This window comes from Rhipicephalus microplus, chromosome 3, assembly GCF_043290135.1.
Source record: "Rhipicephalus microplus isolate Deutch F79 chromosome 3, USDA_Rmic, whole genome shotgun sequence".
NCBI lineage: Eukaryota > Metazoa > Arthropoda > Arachnida > Ixodida > Ixodidae > Rhipicephalus > Rhipicephalus microplus.
In genome coordinates, this window is record NC_134702.1 from 75,036,007 (window position 1) to 75,056,784 (window position 20,778).

The 20,778-nt window shown below is 46.1% G+C and overlaps 1 long non-coding RNA gene across 1 annotated transcript in view; it reads right to left on the reverse strand.

Annotated features, from left to right (window-relative positions):
- Positions 1–20,778, reverse strand: part of LOC142803237 (uncharacterized) — a 61,705-nt gene that overhangs the window by 28,853 nt on the left and 12,074 nt on the right. Inside the window, exon 2 of the long non-coding RNA XR_012894019.1 lies at positions 13,672–13,729. This is a non-coding gene — a long non-coding RNA (uncharacterized LOC142803237). The remainder of the gene's footprint in view (positions 1–13,671; positions 13,730–20,778) is intronic.

Consider the following 20,778-nt stretch of genomic DNA (forward strand, 5'->3'; position numbering starts at 1 on the left):
ATGGTAACAGCGCTGAATATATATATAAATATATATATATATATATATATATATATATATATACATATATATTGTTACGAATAAATATAGCACCTGGTACTATATAAACTCTTTATTTAGGGCAAACTTGTGCCCGTAAACTCAAAGCTAAAGATGGTCAGCCAAGAATGCCTCTTGCTCGCTGACTCCAACTTCGTCGGTCTCTTCTTCTGCCCCTCGAGTCTCGTGCCGGTCCCGTGGCGTAGCATCGTGGCGCGCGCAGGACGGCGTTCCATGGCGCGGCTTTCTTGCTACTTGCTTGGCGGCTTTTACGAACGCGAATTGTGGCAGCGTCTTCTGCGATGTTCGAGCTGTGGCATTAGTCCCCCTCCTAGCACGCATCGCCCCGATGCGTAGAGCCGGTTGACAGTTTCTAAACAATAGGACTTGTCCTTGTGTTAGATGACGTGAGTCAGTTCACTTGTTGAGTTCCTGTCGTAGTACGGTTTTAATCCGTACTACATGTACAACTTCCGGGAGATTCCGGCGTCGTGTTGTGCATACTTGACCTTCAGGGATCACTTCGTAGTTTAATGGGCCTAGCTGACGAAGAACCCTGTAAGGGCCAAAATAGCGGCGCATAAGCTTTTCTGATAGGCCACGTGCAAGTACAGGCGTCCAGACCCACACTTGGTCTCCAGGGGAGTACTGAACATCCCTTCGTCTTAGATTGTAACAGTGCGCGTCGACGTCCTGCTGTTGAATGATGCGGTTCCGTGCTAGTTGTCGCGCCTCTTCTGCCCTTTCTACATATTCGCTTATGTCAGGGTCCTCTTCATTCGTGCTGTTGACTGGCAGCATCGCGTCTAATGTTGTTATTACTGTCCGACCATAAACAAGTTGAAATGGCGTGAAGTGGGTTGTCTATTGTACTGCGGTATTGTATGCAAATTTGCATACGGTAATATGGTGTCCCAAGTCCGATGCTCGACGTCCACATACATTGCGATCATGTCAGCAAGCATCCTGTTCAGCCTTTCAGTTAACCCGTTAGTTTGCGGATGGTATGCGGTAGTTCTTCTGTGGTCGGTGTGCGTTAGCTTCATGACAGACTGTACTAGCCTGGCAGTGAATGCAGTTCCTTTGTCAGTTATATGTACTTTAGGTGCGCCATGTCGCAGCACTATCTGGGTCACAAAAAACTGAGCCACTTCATTTGCCGTTCCTTTTGTGAGAGATGACGTCTCGGCATACCGGGTCATGAAGTCGGTTGCTACAACTATCCAGCGCTTCCCAAACGATGTCATAGGAAATGGTCCTAGCAAATCCATTCCGACCTGCTCAAACGAAATTTTCGGTGGCTCTATCGGTTTCAAAAGACCTGCTGGTTTTAGGGGTGGTACTTTGCGTCTTTGGCATTCTCGACATGATCTTACGTAATGCTGTACTGAATCCATCAATTTTGGCCAGTAATATCTCTGGCGGATTCTTGCCAAAGTCCTACTAATGCCCAAGTGACCTGCCGATGGGTCATCATGACACGCTTCTAAAATTTCCGCTCGCAGTGATGATGGTATCAGCAGTAGGAACGTTTCACCGGTGTGTTGAAAGTTTCTCTTGTAGAGAACGTTGTTGCGGAGGACGTAGGAAAGTAGTCCACGGACGAAAACTCGCGGTACTTCGACTGGCTGCCCCTGTAAGTATTGAATGAGCAGAAGTAATTCTGGGTCCATTCGCTGATCATGAGCCATCTACGATACATTCACAGCTCCAAGAAACGCGGAGTGTTGTTCATGCTCAGGAGACGAGGTCTGGACTGGTGCTCGTGACAAGCAGTCCGCGTCATTGTGCTTGTGGCCAGACTTGTAGACTACGGTGATGTCATATTCTTGTAGACGCAGGCTCCATCTAGCAAGTCTTCCGGAAGGATCCTTGAGGTTCGCAAGCCAGCACAATGAATGATGGTCACTGATGGCTCGGAATGGTCTACCGTATAAATATGGACGGAACTTACTGATGGCCCTTATAACTGCGAGACATTCCTTTTCCGTAGCTGAATAATTATACTCAGCTTTCGACAGAGTGCGGCTTGCATAAGCAATAACTTTTTGTTCCCCGTTCTGCCATTGAACAAGAATAGCACCGAGGCCAACGTTGCTGGCGTCTGTATGAATGTCTGTTTTGGCATCTTCGTCAAAATGAGCGAGTATGGGAGGTGACTGCAAACGCCGTCGTAACTCAGAGAAGGCGTCTTCTTGCTCTTGGTGCCAGATAAATGGTACACCTTCCTTCGTAAGCCGTGTCAGTGGTTCCGCAATCTTGGAGAAGTTTTCAACGAAGCGCCTATAGTAGGCACAAAGCCCCAGGAAACGTCGCATAGCTTTTTTGTCTAGTGGTCTTGGAAAATTTTCAACCGCAGTGATTTTATCCGGATCTGGGCGGACAACGTGAGAACTGACAATGTGCCCGAGGAACCGAAGCTCCCGGAATCCAAAGTGGCACTTTTCGGGTTTGATCGTAAGTGCAGCCATACGAATGGCGTCCAGTACCGTTCTCAATCTCTGTACGTGCTGTTCGAACGTAGTGGAGTAAATTACTACGTCATCAAGATAGACAAGACATGACTGCCATTTGAGGCCGGAGAGCACAGTGTCCATCATCCTCTGGAAGGTAGCGGGAGCAGAACACAAACCAAATGGGAGTACTTTGAACTCGTAGAGTCCGTCGGGTGTCACAAACGCCGTCTTTTCCCGATCTCGTTCGTCGATTTCTATTTGCCAGTACCCACTCTTTAGATCCGACGATGAAAAAAAGTGAGCATTGCGCAGTTTATCCAACGTATCGTCGACTCGTGGGAGTGGGTACACGTCTCGCTTCGTGACGAGGTTGAGTTTTCTGTAATCAACACAGAAGCGCATGGTGTTGTCCTTCTTCTTCACCAGTACTACCGGCGATGCCCATGGGCTTTTGGAGGGCTGTATGACATCGTCGTCGAGCATCTCCTGTACTTGCTTCTTTATCGCCTCCCTTTCTTTCGGGGCTACTCGGTATGGATGCTGACATACTGGTCTAACATGCCCTTCGATTACAATGCGGTGCTTTGCTACAGGTGTACGTCCGACTTTCGATGAAGAGGAAAAACACTCTACGAATTCCTTGATCAACTCCACAATTTGGTCTTTCTGCAGAGATGAAAGCTCTCGGTCAATATCTATTTTCTCGAGGACACTGTCCACTGTTGAGGGCGTTGTGGGTACTTTTCCTATGGTGCAAACATCTCAGACTTGTACGTAGTCATGAAGTGATGCTATGGCTGCGCCCTTCGCCACATGCTGTACCTCGTTGGTAAAGTTAGTCAATAGCACATCAGTATATCCGTTCTGCAGGTTCACTAGACCTCTCGCCACGCGTATCCCCTTTGTGAGTAGCAGTTCGATATTTCCATCAGCTAGTCCGGCATATTCACGAAAAACGTCGCTTTTCACAGAAACTGTCACGCTGCTACGTGGCGGCACTGTCACACCTTCATCCACAATACGAAGAGACGAAACAATTGGTTGCTCCGCATGACACACGGCAACAGCGTTCTCTGTAGAGAAAGAAACTTGGGATTTCTGCAAGTCGATGATGGCACTGTTCACTTGCAGGAAGTCCATGCCCAGAATTGCCTCTCGGGAACACTCGGGGGGAACAATAAAACTGCAGACGTACACATGGCCTCTTATTCCCCCTCTCTCTGTGCACATTCCTATGGGGCTGACTAAATGCCCTCCGGCGGTGCGTATCTGCGGTCCGGTCCAATGAGTGAGCACTTTCTTCAGCTTCTTTGCGAGCATGCTACTTATAACTGAGTAGTCTGTGCCTGTGTCTATTAACGCTATGGTTTCGACGTCGTCGATTCTGACTTGTAGCTCGGATGTCACGTCACCATTACTGTGCTTGTCCGTCATTGTGTCAGTGTCGTCGTCTGATCCGGTTAGCGATGGAGGGTTTTCAGTTTTCCGAAAATCAGCGGCCCTGCCTCCACAGGTCACTGGTTCTAGTTTTCCCGTCGAGGGCTTGGTGAACGACGCCTCGGGAAGGTAGATGATGGGTGTGGACTCGGCGACCTATCGCGCATTGGTGCAATCGACCGCGATTCATGTCGCTGAGTGTTTGGATATGCATAGCGCGAAGATAAATTTTCTTCGATTTCGTAAGGGCGCTCACCGTTACGAGGGCAGGGTGAATTCACTGGGAAGCCGCGTAGCCCGACCCGACGGTAGTGGCATGTCCGATAAAGATGACCTGCCTTCCCACAGTGGTAGCAGAGGGGCCGCCGGTCTGCCGTGCGCCATACATCACTTTTGTGGGTTCTCGCTACTGGCGTCGGCGGTGGCGTACTGCGAGGAAAGGTCGGTGGCATAACGGGAGCTTGTACAAAGCTCGGGCGTCTCATGTCTTGCCGTACGACTTGCGCGTATGACAGCTGTGGCTGAGGTTCCGGTTGCGTGTAGTGTGGCACCTGAGGCTGCGGTTGAATAATTGCTTGCCGCACTTCTTCACGTACAACGTCCGCGATTGAGGGCATCGCTGGAGACTTTGGGGGAGTTGCAGTTTCTGGAGCTCCTCCTTAACAATAGCCCTCACCATTTCCCGGAGGACGTCAACGTTGGTGGGGAGGGTTGTTGACTCCGCCCTGACTGAAGAGACGCTGAAGTCTCTGTTGTACAGTCGCGCACGTTGTTGTAGTGTCCTTTCCATGGTCATTGCCTCGGACCGGAACTCCGCCACAGTTCGCGGTGGATTACGCACCAGGCCTGCAAAAATCTCTTCTTTGACTCCGCGCATTAGGTGCCGCAACTTCTTCTCTTCGGTCATGTTTTGGTCGGCTCGGCGGAAGAGCCGCGACATGTCTTCTATGTACATGGCCACGCTCTCGTTATTCCGTTGGTTCCTTGTCTGAAAAGCAGCCTCTGCATTCTCTTTGCGCTCCGTGTTCGGATAGGTTGCGATGAGCTCTCGTCGGAAGTCGTCCCACGACACCAAGGACGCTTCGTGGTTCTCAAACCACGTACGTGCCGAATCTTGCAGGGCGACGTAAACGTAACGAAGTTTTCGGGCTTCGTCCCAACCATTCAATCGTGCAACGCGCTCGAAGCCTTCAAGCCAGTCCTCGGCATCTTCAAAGGTCTCACCGTGGAAGACCTCTGGTGTACGTGGCGAATGCACAATGAGGTGAGATGGAGATGGCATTGACTGGGTGGCCATCGCAGTGACGCTTGTGCCTGAGATCTCGACAGGTCTTGATGGGTCAATTAGGGGGCCAAACTCGGGCTGCTCACCACGTAGTCGGCGACTCGTGCGTTGGTGCACAGGTGTCAATTCTGCTGGCTCCAATCTTGTGGGATCTGGGCTTCTCTCCCTTGCCTGTGGTGGGCTTGGAATCATACCCAGCACGTCCACCAGATTGTTACGAATAAATATAGCACCTGGTACTATATAAACTCTTTATTTAGGGCGAACTTGTGCCCGTAAACTCAAAGCTAAAGATGGTCGGCCAAGAATGCCTCTTGCTCACTGACTCCAAATTCGTCGGTCTCTTCTTCTGCCCCTCGAGTCTCGTGCCGGTCCCGTGGCGTAGCATCGTGGCGCGTGCAGGACGGCGTTCCATGGCGCGGCTTTCTTGCTACGTGCTTGGCGGCTTTTACGAACGCGAATTGTGGCAGCGTCTTCTGCGATGTTCGAGCTGTGGCAATATATATATATATATATATATATATATATATATATATATATATATATATATATATATATATATATATATATATATATATATTTATATATATATATATACATATATACATATATATATATATATATATAGAGAGAGAGAGAGAGAGAGAGAGAGAGAGATAGATAGATAGATAGATAGATAGATAGATAGATAGATAGATAGATAGATTGGTCTCGTTGGGCCAACGTGCCCCGATAGCGGATGCCGTCGCCGACCTTGCTGCGCGGCTCTCTGTCATTGAGGAGCAGTCTGGCCTTTGGCAACGTGTGTCTACCACGGTCGAACGAAGTGTTCCTCTGTTAGCTCAACCTACCTTCGACAGCACCTCGCCATGGGCAGCATTTTTTGGTGCAGTTCGTGTCCATTTCTGCACTAAAAGGCTGGATAGTTCGAAATGAAGCTCAGTCGGTTTTTGTGCAGCTCCGTGGCGCCGCGGTTGAATACCTCAAGTACATCCCGCAAGTCGTCCGCTCAAACTATGAAGTTCTGGTCTCGGTGCTGGAAACCAAATTTGGTGACAGTCATCTTCTTCAGCTCTACCTCACACAACCTAAACACGTCCAGAAAGTTTACCGTGACCTTTAAGAGCTCGCTGCTCACGTCGACAGCTTGTCTCGGAAGGCCTTGTTAGGTTGCTCCACCATAACCATGAACCTATTGCTGCTAATGACTTGGTTGATGCCATCAGTAACAGAATCGTCCAGCACTTCGTTCACCTCACTCGTCAGATTGACGTACGATCAGCTTTAGCTGTCGCTCTTCAGGCGGAGATACAAGAACGCTCACAAGCAGCTGAGGATCCATACCGGAGGCCAATTTACGCGGATGCATCATGCCGGACCCAGCCATTGGCTCCTTCTCGGCTCCACGATCCTACAGCGGTACTCCGGTGCTACCACTGCCACGATGTTGGGTATTTTGCTCAGAACTGCCCTCGGGTGACCAAGTCGCTGACAAACTCAGCTCCTCGTATACATCTGCATCCTGGTCGCAAAGGATGCCCACCAGTCGACACCATCCATCCGTAAGACGGATTTATGGCATACCATCGACAACTGCGAAGAAGCCCGTCAGAAGCCGGCCATACACGACGTCGTGGCGGAAGCCACGACGTCGTGTATGAGATGAACTTCACGCCACACGGACACGACTACTTACTAGTCGTCCCAACATCTCTAAGGAGCAAAGTATTACAGGCACGCCACGATGAACCACTATTCGGCCACTTGGGTTACACGCGTACGCTGTGCAGAGTAAGGCAGAAATATCACTGGCCAAGACAGGCCGTGATCGTTCGACAGTATGTTCGGACGGGCCTTGATTGCCAGCCCCGAAAAGCCCCACCCATCAAACCAGCTGGCCTCCTTCATCCTATTGACGTACCTGTTACTCCCTTTGCCTTAGTCGCAATGGATCTTTTGGGCCCAATTTCAACCTCATCGGCAGGTCGCAGATAAAATATAGTAGCCACAGACTACCTCACTCGCTACGCTGAAACTAAGGCTCTGGAGAGGGGCACGGCATGTGAAACAGCCCCATTTTTGTAGAGATAGTGCTACTGAGGCATGGCGCTTCGTCAAAGGTAATAACTGACAGGGGAACTGTATTCGCAGCCGAACTATTACAGACAATTTATTACTAAGGGCCATATCTCATCGCTAACAATGGCGTATCATCCGCGTACGAATTGCGAGCGTGTTAACAAGAAACTTGCGGATATTCTCTGCATGTACGTCAATGTCGAGCATAAAAACTGGGACGAGATCTTGCCGTATGGCACGTTCAACCATAACACGGTTCATCAAGAAACAACAAGAACAACGCCATTCCGCCTCTTTCATGGTCATGAAGTCACCACTATGCTTGATGCTATGCTGCCGCACGAATGCGAAGATGCCGAAACGGCTGCTGCTTATAACACCCAGCTTGCCGAAGAAGCGCGACAACTTGTACGCCAACGTATTAGTCGCCAGCAGGACTACGATTCAGGACGCTACAACCTTCGTCATCAACCAGTCTCAAACGAGCCGTGAGAGAAAGTTTAGATCTGGACTCCCATTTGGCACCGAGGCCTCTCAGAAAGACTGCTAAGGCAGTACTTCGGGCCGTGGAAAGCTTTATGACGTCTCACTCACATTAATTAAGAGCTTGTTCCCGATACTGCGCAATGCTAAGGTGTCAAAATAATGTAGCAGCACTTGCATGCGTGGTTCCGATGAAGCCTTATTTCTCCGAATGAACTCATGCGTTTCGAAAGTCTATAAACCACTTTGATTATAAAGCACCGGTATGATGCATTCTTGAATAGGAGGCTAATGTCATGGCTAAGGGCCGGGCAGGAAGACAGAAGACAGTGAAGTGGTGAGCGCGTACAGCAACCACGGTTCCTTCGATGAAGATAACGTCGAAGTGGCTGCTCTTTTTTGTTTTGTTAATACAAACCTTCTTTTTCCTGGTCACACCCTCGTCCTGCGTCCTGTTCTTTCCCCGTCGTGACAATATAACCAGCAAGACCAAATGACCGGCAACATCGCATATTTTGGCAGCAAGTGGCGTCCTACAATTATCAAGACGGCAGGATGAAGCCAGTACATGGCGTTCTTGCAGATGACGGGCAGGATTATTGCACGCCACCCTGTCGTGCTTCGGGCTCAGGTGAGACATGCAAAGTTGCAACAGGGTCTTGTAAAGCTCATTAAAGAAGTGACAGGTAGAATGTCATGCATTGAAAGCGACAGTCTCAATACCTTTGACCAGGTGGCTCACTTGGACATTCTTTGCCCGTGAGATGTTAACGCTTTGGCACAGGGGTGAGATTGTCTTTGATCTAAGAAGTGTATGACTCGACGGTTCATTGAACACGTGCCCCAAGCGTCTTTTCATAATATTCAAGCGCACTGAAGGCTTGGAAAAAATCTGGCGTAGCTGATGTGTGTAGGGGCTCAAGTCACAAAATTTGTCGCGTGGTTGAAAAACCACGGCTTGCGGAGCCTGTGAGGGGTAGAATGCAACTGAGGTGAGTTTCGCAGGCTCATCACAGTGGTTGATGGCACTCATGTGGCCATTCTCCTCGATACAGTCCTGGACGTCCTCACCGAGCAGCCATGTAAAGAGTGGTGGATCCTTTTTCAGAGCTGGTGACCAACCGAGAAGGGTTTGTTTGCGGAGTTCACCAAAGGGGGTTGAAAGCTGCGTGCCACGATGCTAATCTCGCGGCATTACCGAACAAAGGTGGTATAAGTGGCGTCTTGAACTGAGCTCCAGTGATGTGTTCTATGTTACGTTGGAGGGTGTCCGAGAGCGCGAGAGGATTCGGGGACCGGGAAGCACTCTCCACCACTCTTAAGACAATGCCGAAAACCCTGAAGACTGTTCTGCATTGTTTCTAGTATATGCCCTACAACCCAAACAGAAGTGATGAAGATGAGTAAGTAGAGTTGAGGAGAGGATGTCTCTAAATAATGTTCACAGTACCTAGGATGTTAACTTTGAAGTTAGGTTAGTCAAGACCTTGCCTTTAGTGAAGTTGTCAGCATTCGCCAGTGTTATTTTGTTCTTTTATGGCGTTCTCGTGCACCGGCTAACTATATAATTTTAGAACAACCGTCGTTCTTGGGGACCGTCAACGCAAAAAATCGGTCTATCTGTGTGTATGTCTGTCTGGCTGTCTGTCTGTCTGTCTGTCTGTCTGTTTATCTGCCTGTCTGTCTGTACATTTGTCTGTTTGTGAAAAGAATTTGTTGTTTATCAAAATTACATAGCAGAGGTTCCACACACAATATGGTTCAGTGTTCAAATGGCCTCCAATTACATTGACACAGGTACTACAGCAGAGTCACACAAATATTTAACATTATTACCAGCAGTAGTTTGAGAACACACACAGCAAATCATTAGGGTGGCTTTTACGTGGTTCGCAATCCCTGTATTGGAGAACAGGCAAGCACAACGCTGTTGTTGATTATTTTATTAAAAGCCCACGACCAACGCGTGAGGAATTCTTTGTCACTTAGGAGGAACAATTCAGTTTCCAAATGATTGGTTACATTGTTGTGCATTCGCACTATCATCGGCCACTGGCTCTTGCGGGATCGTGTTTGGAGTGCTGCTATATTTCTGTTTTCCCACAAGAAAAACATTCCGGACGTCAGCACTAGACGTGCCAGTGCAACATCCGGGCACATAGTTCTTTTTATGAACCGCTCTATACCAAACGAGTGGTACGCCCCACCCACGACGAACCAGAATGTCTTGGCCACACGGAAAGTTAGCAATGCGTGTTCATTATCCTCGTGCTTCCTGCAGTGCACGCACTGCTCCGAGCGGATGAGATGCGATCTGTACATTCGGTCCGCCGTTGGCAAGACGGACCACCGAAAGCACCACACCTCATCCTGAAGTATACTGCCCCGTAGCCTGCTAGGGGTCAGCAGGACCCACGGAAACCTGAGGTTCTTAGCCTCGCAGCCAGATTTCACTGGTAACTTTTGCACCAACTCTGTGTTGTGAATCCCTAGGAGCGGAGTATCCAAGTATAGCGCAGCTAATTTCGTATAGATACCTATGACATGCCTATAGGAGGGCGTTCGATTCAGCGCTTTGGGCCGCGGGGGCTGCGCCCATGACAGCACCCTAAACGCCACCAAAGTGTCGCAACGATACTTCAAATGGCCGACCCAATCCGCAGCGCCCACCAATATTGGTCGAGGTTCAGCGTTCACACTCATGCAATTGTCAATTAAAAAGCAATTATTGCGCATATATGAGGCCCCATACCAGCACGTCAATATTATGTATGTGTATTTATTGACTAGAGAAGGCATACGTTAGTGATTCTAAGGAGCATGCTGCGCTGACTATGCAACGCTGGCACAAAAAGGCAAGTGTTTCTGGTGCTTTGCTACGACGACATGGTGGTGGTACCTACCCGTCACCTTGCGTTCTACACTTTATCACCTCAGAGATGGGCGCGCACGCCGCGCATTCCGTTTTCCAGGATAACTGCTAGATAACGCTCATGTTTCACGTGTGACGTGACTTCATGCGCTCGTTCACCTCCGTTGCACATTCAAGGTACTCTAACGCAGCACCTCCAGAATACTATTTACCGATTTTCTTGCGCAGAACATCATGTCAACGTTTTGATCACACTCTCCAGACGCAAGACTATCGTCTTTCGACAACATTTGCAGTGTAACATGCAAATACACGGCCAATTTGTTCTTTTGCTCGTGTCGGGTAAGAGAATTTCGGCTTTGTCACGAACAAGTTTTGAATAGAGGTGAATATATCGCATTCTTTTAAGCTCTAGCCGCTGTCATTTCACAATAATTAGGTAGGTCGTTTACTTTCTGGTAGTTCAAAGCGCATATAAAAACATTTGTATTGAATGCACAGTTATTAGCGTAGAAGTTCATGAGCTTCATTTTCTACCACACTTCACTTTTCACTCAATTGATGATGAACTTTCGGTGTAGTGGCAACTAAATAAGTCCTAAGAGAGAGGAATTTGGTTGTGTGTGTTTGTAAGGCCTTAACTGCGATTTGTAATTGAAGATTGTTTTTCGTAACACTCAGTGTCGTTCTAGGCAGCTCTTAGCTATAAGCAAAGTAATCAACAGAACAAAGCCCAAAATGCAAATTTCTTTGAAAAACCTGAAGCATATATACCATATCTACAATGTGTACAATCACAGCAAATTTATGTTTACTTTAAGCATTTCGATGTTCCTACTCCTGATGCGTATCTTGATGCAAAAGCGCGTGCAAAGGCCCTACTTTACACGTGAAACATTCGTCATGTAAGCTGAAAACGTCGGTAAGGTAAAGGCATAACCTACAAAATGGCTGGTAAGAACCAGCGTTAAATGTTCCAAAAAAACACAATGGCACGTCTAAAGAATAAGGTTGGCAAGAAATGTTGGAGGTGCCAATACTTACACAATATTGGTTTTACGTATTACGTACATGGTAGCTCAAGTTATCTTTGAAATCATTGGCGATACGTTGAACGGAAATTATTGACTGTAGCCTTCTTCTCATATATCGGCGTACTATGGCTTTTAATTTTGACAAATGCATATATAGGTGCAGGAAAACCGCAAACATCAACGTAGGACCAATTTTTCTGCCATTGTTTGCCATATTTGCACCGAGATTATCCATTGCTGGCGTGCTGCCTAGGAAGCTTTGACAATGGTATTCTAGCATCATGTGGGTTGAGCTTTAAACGCTAATTTCATGTATAGGCTATTAACCGTGCAAAGCTAATTTCACTTGATTAAGCTGCCATGTTTACAAAAGTAGCGGGTTGAGAGCCATCCTTCGTAAAAAAAATCCTGATTTGTTTCTAACATATAAACTGCCTCGTCCTTGCGGCAAAACTCTCACATGCATTTTGCGACTGTCGAAATTTTTTGTTCAAGAAATAACAGCGCCCTGCATTTTGCTCAAAATTTCAGCTACCTTATTGATTACAATAGGGTAGTATTATGTTGACGTGATTTTTATAATGGTGTTTATGCGCCGGGATATTTAAACATTCACTGAGGGAAAGTAAGCGATTCTTTTTGAGATAAATAAGTCGTCATTTTAATATGAAAGCCTTACGATAAAATTGCGTTCTGAAAACAGGTTTCATAAATATCAGCTAACGGACTGTTCCCTTGGTCTGCATTTCGAGGCTCCCGGGCAAGCGGGCTCACAGATTAATCTTGCCTTAGAGTCAACTTTGAATCAAAGTTTCCTAAATGTATATTAGAGGGAACTCTCACGCGAGTGTCCACGAGAGCTGTAATGAAAGGCACTTCAGCGAGCATGAGAATGATGGGTTGTACACGTATTGGTAAAATTTTTTTTTTGGCTTCGTGTGTATTCGTTTCGCTTGAAGCTCTTTTTTACAAAACAAAAATCAGAAATTCTTCAGTAGTTGTGCTTCAGCACGTTATTATTTTACGCTTATTATTTGAAATCGAGTATGAAGCTCAAATGGCTTCTTTCTTTCTTGGATACAAAACCGAAACGCAGTAATAAACGAAGCTACAATGGCGATTCGCCAACCACAAGTACGAAGACTAGGCAAATCTAGTACCCATTATTCTCATGATTGCTGAAGGATCGCAGCGACACAGTTCCGTCAAGTTCATTTTAGAAGACTCTATGCACCGAATAACCTTTTAACAAGCCCCGCCACGGTGGTCTAGTGGCTAAGGTACTCGGCTGCTGACCCGCAGGTCGCGGGATGAAATCCCGGCTGTGGCGGTTGCATTTCCGATGGAGGCGGAAATGTTGTAGACCCGTGTACTCAGATTTGGGTGCACGTTAAAGAACCCCAGATGGTCAAAATTTTCGGAGCCCTCCACTACGGCGTCTCTCATATTCAAATAGTGGTTTTGGGGCGTTAAACCCCACAAATAAATCAACCTTTTAACAAGAAAACCACCGAACCGGTTTGTGAACGTTTACAGTGCCACGCGCGTGCACGCACTTCTGGCAGCGTGACGAATGGCACCCCTGCACGGTAACGGGGCAAGGAATGGACCTGCGAGTTAACCGAAAAGGGACGTGCGGAATGCTTTAGTGGACTCCATTTTATTTTCATAGCTACTGTTCTGCGCCCAAGCTCGCACACAACTAATCAGTATTTACGCGTACCCTCTTTCATTACTAGGCAATATAGCCTGAATAAATATAGTGGTTGGATGACGTTTATGGCGCACATACGTATATTGTGACACGATGCAGCAAAAATGCTTTTCTTCACATTCTGGATGTTGAAGACGGCATAAAATGTCGGTTCTAGTAGTGTGTATTGTGGCTGGATCTAAACGTCATCGAAAATTCTTTGGTTTCTGTAAACTGCTGAACAAACAATTTCATTTCGCACACATGAACAAACGTAACAATGCGCAACTTACTCCCGTACACATGTTGCTGCGACTTCCTGGTCTGTTTGCTGATCCGAAAGTTATTGTTCTGCGGAAAAAAAACGGTCGTAAAGTTCAGCACTTGAACAGCACATGCGGGATGTTTAATAATTTCAGTGTAAACATAATGCACAAATGTTTTCCTTCGAAGCCTTTCTTCATCGAACCAAAAGTATATTGACCCTTTTTCTCGTACGTCTGTCTAGGTGCCTTTGTCGGCACGCTGTTTTTGTCGTTGGTTTACATAATCATGTAGAAAAAAAAACGTGCGTATCGACAAACTGAATGAATGCTGGTGATAGGGTGAAGAAGTGAGCCTCAGATCCTGAATTGTATACCGTTTTGTTTTGTTGTTTTGTTAACATAGTTTTATGTTTTGTAGAATATATATATATATATATATATATATATATATATATATATATATATATATATATATATATATATATATATATATATATATATTGGAGAGAAGTGGATAAGCGGAATACTTAAGGGCTAGTCTTTCCGTGTTTTTGACTCAACACTAATGATATCTGACAGACATTAATGCCAAGGAAATTATAGACGAAGTTATTAGACCGAATGGTAATGTAAATGTGAAGAAAGGAAAGTGGGTGAAAAAATAACTTGCCGTGGGCAGGAACTGAATCTGCGACCTTTGAATAACGCGTTCGATGCTCTACCAGTGAGCTACCACGGCGGCTATCCTCCCAGCCACTTTATTGGGTATATATGTGAATTTAAACGTGGGAGTGTTAGTCAGCGCCATCTGTAGCCATGGCGGCGAGAGTGGAACAATTTTTCATTAGCTTGTGTGGCGTCACGTAGCACATGAACTTATTACGAGCTGGCAGCTGACCATTAGTCCCTCGTATACAACCTAAGGTACCAAGTCTGCCAGTACGAAACCCTCGTTAATGAATAAGAGAAAGAAATGAATACCTAAGGGCTCGTTTTTCCTTGTTTTGACACAATATCAATGAAATCTAACAAACAACAATGCCAAGAAAAGTATAGAAGTTATTAGACCAAATTGTAAGGTAAATGTAAAGAAAGAAATGTGGGTCAAAAGATAACTTGCCGTGGGCAGGAACCGAGCCTGCGACCTTCGAATACCGCGTTCCATGCTCTACCACCACTGAGCTACCCTGTACAGCGGCTGTCCTCGAAGCTACTTCTTCGGGTATATATGTGAATTTAAGCGTGGGTATTAAGCAAATATATATATTTATATATATATATATATATATATATATATATATATATATATATATATATATATATATATATATATATAGTGGGAGTAATAATTCAATGGGCCAGTTAGTCCTCGTGAAGGTATGGAATATGGCACAACGGGAGCGTTGTCAACAAGGATAAATATATTTATTTTCCAACAGTTTCGGGAGGGGAGGACTCCCTTCATCAGGGGATGAGTTAGAACTCATCCCCTGTTGAAGGCAGGACCCCTCCCGAAACTGTTGGGAAATAAATATATTTATCCTTGTTGACAACGCTCCGGGTTGTGCCATATACCTTACCTATACATATATATACATATATATATATATATATATATATATATATATATATATATATATATATATATATATATATATATATATATATATATATATATATATATATATATATATATATATATATATATAAATATATATCCCTTACAAACAAGTTAATACGAATTCAAAACAAATTAAAACGATAGCGGGCCGGCTGTTCTCACTTCTTTTTCTGCTCCTGTCGAACTGCTCTCGCTAGTGCCGCGATACCACAGGCGCTAAACAGGTGTGTTTTAGGCGCCAAAATCAGGCAGGTAAACCACCGTTTGAGGCATTTAGAGTCCTTACTAAAGGCACAATGAGATTCTCCAATAATTCAAATACTTTAAGACGAAGACTTCGGTGACTGGTATCTACGACAAGAAGTGAAAAAATGATAATGTTTAATATAGCACAAAGACACCAATGGTTGAACATAGGCATGCATTTCCCGTGATTCACAGATTATGGTCTTTCGTTTTATTGTGTAGCATTGTGATTCAGGAGTCTACCGTCCAATCAACACTCTCTTGGGTCTCTCTTGTTTCGTAATTGCTGACAAGTGCAGGGGAAGAGCAAATAACCAGACCACTCATACACCACAAGGAAGAGATACCAGTTCTAATCGCACAGGCTCAATTTCTTCCCTGTCAGTGAACTCCAGACCACTGATACACCACAAGTGAGGGCTGTCAGTTCTAATTGCTTTCCTGTCGGTAAACTCCTCAGCAGGCTCTCACTTGGTATGAGCATTTCAAGGTGGCAAGCGTAATAATTGCAATTGACACTAAGGATCATGTCTTTTAGGATTTGCAATGCTTCATGTCGCGGAAAAACCGTAAATTTCTACGAAATGTCACTTGCCCTTCTCCCGGGCGTGCGCCCTAAATGATGGGAGGGACGTACAGCAAGGAATGGTCCTGCTTTTACGTCGCTCATTAACGTTAACATCGGCGCTATGACGTTACTTACTGGACACTCTTCATTAGAACTTGGATGAATACTCCCTATATCTATAAAAACAGATGAAAAATGTCTTGTCTCATGACTATATACTGCGTTTATATGGTACCTCATTAAGAGCAATGTAAGTGACATTATTTTAGTTGGCATTCGTAATTTGTGTGTTCTGTTGTGTAGCATGAATGACGAGTACATTAGTTTGGACTAGCTGCTTCATATAATTTTGAAAGGTAAGCGCAAAGACTGGGGGAAAAGAAAGACAGTGTCTTTGTCTCTATGTCTTTGTTTTCCATGTGTGTTTGCGCTGCCTTTTCGAAATGAGCATAATGAACGAACATTGAGAAAAATGATAAAACACGCAAACGGAGTGTCAGCTTGTTATTATTTGCATTTTTGTTTTCAAAAGTTTTTTGTTTTCAACATTAAATTTTTGCAGTTGACGTCACATCACGTGACTTGCATGTCATCCTCCCTTAATTCTGCTCTCCTCCGCTCACGGCACGGATGGAAATGTGTCGCCGCTATTTCGATCCCTCCGTTTGACAGTCGCCTGCTTTGGATCGACAAGATTCAGCGTCAAACCTGTTGACATTGGTTGCATTGGCGTGGTTAGGAAGCAGGCTGCCGGCTTAAAATCCACATGTTTTAATTTTGCGAAACAACCGAATGTGTTTCGTGTGACAGTGGAGAGAGAGAGAAAAAACTTTATTTGCGCATAACGCGGAGCAATCCAAATGGTCGGGCCTCTATTCCAGGACACCGCTGGCCCTAGCCATCATCTCTACCCGTTGGACTAGCCAGCACTGATCAACAATGGCCGAGCTGGACAGCAGCGCCTTCCATTGTTCCTCTGTGTTGTTCATGTTGTGGTATTCTTCATTGTGATGCGCACACTCCCACGTGATGTGAAACAGAGTTGGTGTGGCCCCACACCACGGACATATATCTTTGTATGCTGTAGGGTAGAATACATGCAGCCTGTGTAAGTTCGTGGATGTGTTTTTTGGATTCTGCGTAATGCCACCGATTCCATTGCTGTGAGTTTCTTATGCGGAGCTGGATACTCTTTTCTATTGTCCCTGTAATACTGAAGAATTGTACCAAAGTTAGGGTCTAGGGGCGTTGGATCCTCTATTGCAGTGTGCAAGGAAGCTCGGTAATTTGTGAAGCCTCGAGCCGCCTCATCCGCAAACTGGTTCCCGGTGACGCCCTCGTGCCCTGGCGCCCAGATAATGGTTTGGGTGTATTCAATTGGGAAGTCCGTATGAACTTTGGTTATAATTTGGAAGGCCTTCATACATATTCTACCTTTTTCGTAATTTCTACATGCGGCCTTCGAATCTGTGATTATTGTCATTGGGGCTTTTTGCTCCCTGCCCTTTTTGATTTCCAGCGCGATCGCTATCTCCTCCGCTTCTGTGATAGAGGCTTGAATTATGGAGGCACAACTTGTGACGTTTCCTTTTCGGTCTGTGTCCAAGGCCACCATGTTCTTTGCATTTGCCTAATATGGTGCAGCGGCAGTAAATCTCGCCGTATTCAAATATTTTGTCTTTTTATCTATGTAAGCGGCTCTTGCTTTACGTCTTCCAGCATGTAAAACTGGGTCCATGTTCTTCGGTAGGGGGCATATTTTGTACCAGGCTCTGACTGAGCACGGCAATTTCTTAGCTCTTCCATGTGCCTCTACTTGTTCACCGAGGCCGATCCTCTGAAGAAGTTTTCTGCCGGTTGGCGTCTGTAGCAGGCGGGTAATCTGGGTGGTTACTTGTGCCTCAGCCAACTCATCAAATGTATTGTGAAGTCCGAGCACTAATAGCTTCGCAGTTGAAGAGCTTTGTGGTAGTTCGTATGATATTTCGAATAACGAACAATCGTGCTGGACTGAAAGAACAAGACGTGCTTCGTTTGGTAAAGAGCTTAGTCATCAGCAGAGTAACATACTCGCTACCCTACCACAACATGAATAGAGAGGAGAAAGAAAAATCAGACAATAATAAGGATGGCGTATAAAGCGGCTGTGTGACAGTGGAAGAGGCGAGTGGTTTTTGGTGGTTTTGGTGGTGAATTGGTGGTTTTCATTCACAGCGCGTGGCGTGCATAACGACATAAGCGCGTTACACAAGCATAGGTGTTGACAGTACATACGAGGATTCCGCGAGTGTAGCTCCAGCTGTGTGCAAGCGCCGTCTTCGCTACTGCGCCGGATGAAACTAATCACGAGCCTATTCGGTCCACGGAGCAGTAAAATTCAGCTCTCGTGTGTGAATCTAGCTTAAGCGGTCCTCATTTAGCGTCCGCCTCGGTGGACCAGTGCACGGCTCGGGTGCTCCGCTGCTGACACGAATGTCGCGGGTTCAATTCTGGCCACAGCGGTCACGTCTAGATGAAGGTGAAAAGGTAGATGCCTGCGCATTGCGCGATGTGAGGACATGGTAAAGGTGGATTCACACGAGAGAACGATGGAGGAATTTTCGCAGCGGACGGCGCATCACGTAACGTGCGCGTCATCGAAACGTGCCGTCTTCGCTTCATCCGCTCTCCTCTGCTTGCGGCACGGATGGAAATGTGTCGGCGCTATTTCGATCCCTCCGTTTGACGGTCGTCTTCTCTCGAGCGAGAGGTTTCAGCATCAAATCTGTCAACATTTGTCGGATTGGCGTGGCTATGAAGCAGACAGCCTACGCGAAGTACTCTGTTTTGGGGCGCGTCTCGTAACGGTGTGGAAAGTGACGGGAGCGCTCCATCAGCGTTTCATGTAAACGCATACGACGCTTAGTATTTGAGGTCCACGTAATTAGGCGGGACTTTCTCACGTGTTCGAGAACATGAAGTCATGACAGATAAGTTAAAAGAAATACGAATATCTTATTGGTGTCAGCTGCGTCCCGTCTCAAATAGCTCCCCATAGAAAATAAAGGTGGAACAACGCGCTGCAAAAGCATAGGAGTCGAGAGTGTGAACGATGCTTCTGCGAGCGTAGCTACGGCTGTGTGCAGGCGACGTCTCTGCTATTGCGCCGGCATAAACTAATTGCGTGACTATTTGGTTCGTGGAGCACCGGGATTTTCCCCTGCCGTGTGAATCTAGCTTAAAAAAACACCAGGCGGTCAAATTTCCAGAGACCTCCACTGCGGCGTTCCTCATAATCATATCGTAGTTTTTTTATTAAAACCACCCATACGACCACCACATCTACTACTACTCCATTTCTCTTGCATTCGTCTGCTCGTCGTTCCTGCACCGTGCCTTCGCCAGCCCCGACAACGCATTGCTTGTGTATGGTGCGTCGTCTCTGGCCGCAGTTTCAGCGGAGTGACGACCTGTATCACGGACGGAATATATGGTCCACGCGACCTTCTAAAAAAGTTCGTGCACTGACTAATCCATTCCACAGAAACGGGTAAACCGAAACACAGAACGCCAAAACGACCCAGCATCAATGGCGTACATGCACGAGCAGGCTGGGGCACGTATTGAGCGCGTGAGCTTGCTTACGCGTGATGTTATTGGTGCCTATGCATCATGTGATCCTCCAGCCCCGATACCGAAAAGAGTAGGGAAAAAATCAGGCTCGCAATGACTATAAATGGGGCGATATGCAAGAAATTGAAGCTTGCTACCTCGCACCATGGTTTTTTGGCTCGTAGTGAACCAATTTGAAAAATCACTGTGGTAGAGCGCTTTTCAATGGGCACGCAGGAACTTAACAATAACTTTTTTACCACCTAAGGAGGGATGGTTAAAGAAGTAAATTACAAACAAAACAAAAGCCGCGTGCACATAACATTTTCACACGAAGGCACTGAAGCAGATGGGTTACAATTTCAAAGAAAGCATGCCTTCATTGATACAGCACACTTCTTTTCTTTACAACCCAATTTTTGGGGGCGTGGAAGTAACAAAAACAAATAGAAAAGTTAGATCTGAAGCGACACTCAAAAGTCTCAATTACCATTTCGCGAAGAGGACTGTTAGGTATAATCATTTTCGAATGCGAGTTTTGCCATGAAATGCTTTACAAAGGAGCTCTAACCGCAGTTTAATTCGACGCGATGAGAGTAGGTCCCATCTTAGATGAAATTTTTTATTGGTACAGTGGTCAATTTTTGAGTAATCGCTTACGACAAACCTCCCAGCCCTGTTCTGTAGTTTTTCATGCTTGTCACTTGAAGACATATGCCAAGAGACCTCGCACGGCACAAGCGTATTCAGGCATAGGGTGAATGTATGCACTGTTGATTGTGAACATGCCGGCGCCTTTCTCAGGCTTCGTAGTGTAAAGTATAAAAATTTAGTGGCCTTCGCCACCACTGAATCAGCATGAGAATTACATGAGTGACATGGTTTTCCATTCGCTGCCACCTACCCGTGGATGCACAGAAAAACTCGCTGTTTCCGTCTCATCACCACACCCAGGTTTTCAGGGGGGGGAGGGGGGTTATTAAGTTTTTTTCAGGACACTGGACAGCTGTTTTTATAAGACGGTCGCCGCGTCCTCGGCTATAGACCCCACTCTTATTTTCTTATCCCATTTTTAATTTTCTCTCCTCGTCCCCCGCAGACGCTGAGA